This window comes from Pteropus medius, unplaced genomic scaffold (assembly GCF_902729225.1).
Source record: "Pteropus medius unplaced genomic scaffold, Ma_sr-lr_union100, whole genome shotgun sequence".
NCBI classification, from domain to species: Eukaryota; Metazoa; Chordata; class Mammalia; order Chiroptera; family Pteropodidae; genus Pteropus; species Pteropus medius.
Window position 1 is genome coordinate 7539916 of NW_024354875.1, and position 5677 is coordinate 7545592.

Consider the following 5677-nt stretch of genomic DNA (forward strand, 5'->3'; position numbering starts at 1 on the left):
AAGTTTAAGAACTAGCTGATACCATCAGGAGAGGAAACACAAGAATAATGGGCATTATCAAAGGAGAGGAAAAGGAACAGGGATTAGAAAGTATTTTCAGACAAATAGTTGATGAAAATTTCCCAAATCTAAGGAACGGGCTGGAGCTTGGAATTCAAGAACAACAGAACACCAATTATTTCAACGCAAAAGGCCTTCACCAAGGCAAATTGTATTAAAATTATCAAAAATCAATAACAAAGACAGAATTCTCAGGGCAGCCAGGGAAAAGAAAACGGTAACTTATAAAGGAAAACCCATTAGATTATCATTGAACTTCTCAGCACAAACTTTACAAGCCAGAAAGGAATGGAATCCAATATTTAAACTATTAAGTGAAAGGAACTGCTGGCTTAGAATAACATATCCTGCTAAGCTCTCATTTAGATATGAAGGAGAAATTAAGACTTTTCTAAACATAGAAAAATTGAGGGAATACTCCACTACGAGGCTTGTACTACAGTAAATACTGAAAGGGGTCAGTTCACCTAAAACAAAATAACAACAACAAAAATACATAATTAGGAGTAAAGTGACTATCAGGCAAATAGAAACAGAGGAATGCAACCTTTACTAAGAACAAGACATTATAAAATTAAATAATAAGAAAAGAATTGTTATAACAAGATATTTATGAACGTTCCGCATACATAGGGACAAATTGAGATAACAATGACTGAAAAGGGGAAGATTCAAAGATCCAAATTCACAAAAGGGAATGGAGATAAGGCACATGCAGAAGAAAATGGATGACTGTATATATATAACTATCCTTTACATATTCATAATAGTAACCACACACAGAAGTTTCAGAACTGAAGTATATAAGATAAAACAAGAAGAAGGCAAAACCCACAAAAGCCAACCAAAATAAAGAAAACAGAAACACAAGGACAAAGAAGCAATGGAAACATCAAGCTACCGGAAAGCAAAAGATAAAATGACTATAAGAAGATCTCATATTTCAATAATCACCCTAACTGTACATAAATTGAACTCACCAATAAAAAGGCACAGAGTTGCAGAATGGATCAAAAAACAAAACCTAACCATACGCTACCTCCAGGAGACACATCTGAGTTCCAAAGACAAATATAGACTCAGATTGAAAGGGTGGAAAATAATATTTCAAGCAAATGGCATTCAGAGGAAAGCGGGAGTAACGGTACTAATATCAGATGAAATAGACTGCAAAATAAAAAATGGTAAAGAAAGATACTGGAGACACTTCGTAATGATAAAGGAAATCATGCACCAAGAAGACATAACACTTATTAATCTCTATGCTCCCAATCAGGGAGCTCCGAAATAGGTAAAGCAATTACTAACAGAACTAAAAGGAGAAACAGACCAAAACACTATCATAGAAGGGGAGTTAAATATCCCTCTGTCAGATATGGAAGATCATCCAAACAGGAAATAACATCCTTAAATGATGCATTTAACCAACTGTACATAATTGACATTTATAGAGCCTTCCATCCCAAAACAGCTGCTTATACATTCTTCTCTAGCGCACATGGAACATTCTCAAGAATTGACCACATACTGGGACACAGACATAGCCTCAACAAATATAAGAGGATTGAAATCATACCAACCATATCCTCTGATCATAATGTTTTGAAACTTGAGATCAAATGCAGAAAGAAATCAGCAAGAACAACAAATATATGGAGTTTAAACAACATGCTACTGAAGAATAACTAGGTCAGAGAAGAAATAAAAAGAGACATAAAGAGATACATAGAAATGAATGATAATAATAGTAGAACATATCAAAACTTTTGAGACATGGCAAAAGTGGTCATGAGAGTAAAATTCATATCATTACAGGCCTACCTCCAAAAACCAGAATGAGCTCAAATAAACAACCTAACGCTTCTTATTAAAAACAAAACAAAACAAAACAAAACAAAACAAAAAACTAGAAAAAGAAGATCAAATGAAGCCTAAAGTCAGCAGAAGGAAAGAAATCATCAAAATTAGAGCAAAAAAAAAAATTAAAATTGAAAACGCAATAGAAAAAATAAAAGAAAGAGCTGGTTCTTTGAGAAGGTTAATAAAATTGACAAACCCCTGGCTAGACTCACTAAAGAAAAAAGAGAAAGGACACAAAGAAACAAAGTAAGGATGAAAGAGGGGAAATTATGACAGACACTGCAGAAATACAAAGGATCATACAAGAATACTATGAAAAAGTATATAACATCAAATTTAATAAGCTAGAAGAAATGGACCAGTACTTAGAAAAATACAGCCTTCCTGGACTGAATCAAGAAAAACTGGAAAATCTAAATAGACCGATCTACAGTATGGAAATTAAAACAATCATCAAAAACCTACCAAAATGTAAAAATCCAGGACCAGATGGCTTCACCAGTGAATTCTACCAAACATTCAAAGAAGGTGTAACACCTATGGAAGAGGAGGCAATACTTCCCAACTCATTTTATGAGGCCAATATTACTCTGAAACCAAAATTTGATAAAGATAACACACACACACATAAAAAACTGTAGACCAATATTTCTCATGAACACAGATGCAAAAATCCTAAATAAGATACTAGTGAACCAAATATAGCAACATATTAAAAGGATTATACACCATGATCAATTGGGCTTCATCCCAGGGGCATACGGATGGTTCAACATATGCAAATCGATTAATGTGATACACCACATAAGCAAATTTTTAAAAAAGAATCATTTGATCATATCCATGCAGAAAAAATCTTTGACAAGATACCGCATCCATTTACGACCAAAACACTTAACAAAATTGGTATAGAAGGAAAGTACCTTAACATAATAAAGGCCATCTATGACATATCCTCAGACAACATTATTCTTAATGGTGAAAAACTATGAACTTCCCTCTAAGATCAGGAAAAAGGCAAGGCTGTTCACTATCGCCACTGCTATTTAATACAACATTGGAGGTCCTAGCGAGTGCAATCAGTCACGAGAAATAATAAAAATGCATCCAAATAGGAAACAAAGAAGTCAAACTGTCACTATTTGCAGATGATATGATTCTCTATATAGAAGACCCTAAATACTCCACAAGAACACTGCTAGGAACAGTAAGCAAATACAGTAAAATCTCTGGATACAAAATAAATGTTCAAAAATCCATAGCTTTCCTATACACTAATAATGAAGTATCAGAAAAAGAAGTGGAAAAATAATTTCTTTTGCAATTGCACCAAAAAGAATAAAATATCTAGGAATAAATTTAACAAAACAAGTGAAAAACCTATATAATGAAAACTACAAGACCCTATTAAAAGAAATTGAAGAAGATACAAAGAAATGAAAAGATATTGTGTGTTCTTGGATTGAAAGAATCAACATAGTCAAAATAACCTTATACCTAAAGCATTAAACAGATTTAATGCAATCCCCATCAAAATCCCATTGGCATTTTTTAAAGAAATGGAACAAAAAATCATCAGATTGTTATGAAGCACAAAAGACCCCGAATTGCCAAAGCCATCCTGAGAGAAAAAACCAGGCTGGAGGCATCACTCTGCCCTACTTCAAGTTATACTACAAAGCAACAGTAATCAAAATGGCATGGTATCGATGGAAAAACAGACACACAGACCAGTGGAACAGAATCAAGAGTCCAGAAGTAAACTCATCTTTACATGGGCAAATAATTTTTGACAAAGAAGCCAAAAACATATAGTGGAGAAATGAAAGAGTCTTCAATAAATGGTGCTGGGAAAACTGGAAAGCCACCAGCAAAAGAATGAAACTAGGCTGTTGTCTATCAACACATACCAAAAATAACTTAAAATGGATTAAGGATCTGAATATAAGACCTGAAACAATAAAATGCATAGAAGATAACATAGGAACTAAACTCAAGGATCTTGGACTTAAAGAAGATTTTATGAATTTGGCCTCAAAGGCAAGGGAAGTAAAAGCAAAAATAAATGAACGAGACTACCTCAAAGTAAAAAGCTTCTTCTCAGCAAAAGAAATCATCAACAAGGTAAAGAAACAACCATCCAAATGAGAAAATATATTTTCAAACAACACCTCCAATAAGGGCCTAATATCCAAAATATACAAAGAGCACATACAACTCAATGACAACAATAAAAAACAAATGATCCAATCAAAAACTGGGCAGAGGACCTGAACAGACACTTTTCCATAGTGGCCAACAAATATATGAAAAGATGCTCAACATCATTAGCAATTAGGGAAATGCAAATCAAAAACACAATGATACCATGTCACATCTGTTAGAATAGCTATAATCAACAGTACAAGTAATAACTAATGTTGGAGAGGATGCGGAGAAAAAGGAACCCTCATACACTGCTGGTGGGACTGCAAATTGGTACAGTCACTATGGAAAACAGTATGGAGGTTCCTCAAAAATCTAAGAATTGATCTACCATGTGATCTAGCAATCCTTCTACTGGATATTTACCGCAAAGACTTGAAAATCCATATCCAAGTATATATTTGCACACCGATGTTCATAGCAGCATCATTCACAGTGGCCAGGACATGGAAGCAACTGAAGTATCCTACGATAGATGATGGGCTAAAGAAACTGTAGTACATATATGCAATGTAGTATAACTCAGCCATAAGAAGAGGTGAAATACTGCCATTTGCAACATGGGTGGACCTCGAGATAATCATGCTAAGCAAAATAAGCCAGACAGAAAAAGTTGAAAATCACATGATATCATTTATGTATGAGATATAAACCTAAAAGCAACAAATGAGCAGGACAAACAAACAGAGATTCATGGACATGGACTATATAGACTAGTGGTTACCAGAGGGTAGGGTGTGGGAGAGGAGGTGGGAGGTAGATGGGGTAAAGCAGAGTAGGGAGAGGGTGAAGTGGGTAAAAAGGGAATCAAATATATGGTAGCTAAAGGAAAATAGACTTTTGATAGTAAACACACAATAGAATATACAGATGTCAAATTATAATGTATACCTGAAAATCATATAATTGTATTAACCAATGTTACCCTAATAAACTTAGTTTCAAAAAAAAAAAAAGAATTAGTAGAGTTCAGAGAAATGTGAGGATTTTAGTAGGGCTAAACAACATTTAACAGACTAACAGGGTACAAGGTATTGAGATGAAAGCTGAAGCATTGTAGCAAAATAATAATAATAATAATAATAATAATAATAATTAATAATAATAATGCTAATTAATTTTTTTAAAGTAGTTTCTTTTTGCCCTTCGACCATTCAATCAAGTGTTAAGGTATGTATTTAGTATTTCCAAGAAAATTCATGCCAGGTTAGAAATCAGAAGTAGCTGAGTTTGAAAAGAAACAGCTTCTTTTCTTTGGTGCAGAACAATATGAACTAAGTAATGGTAAATATAAAAGAAGATACAGAGAAGGAAACTAATAGCTTAAGTAATTATTTGTTACTCCTCTACAAAAATCTTCAGTGTCGTATTAGAACAGCTCATTTATTTTTACCTATATTATTTATTAGTCTTATTTTTATATAGACTCAAGCCCAGAGAGAGAAAAAAATACATTACACCCATTTTCTCCATTTCTACTCAGCTTATGGAAATGAAGCTGATTCTATTGTGCACTTTAACTAAAATAGTCCTGCTGAGAAAGGCACTTCCC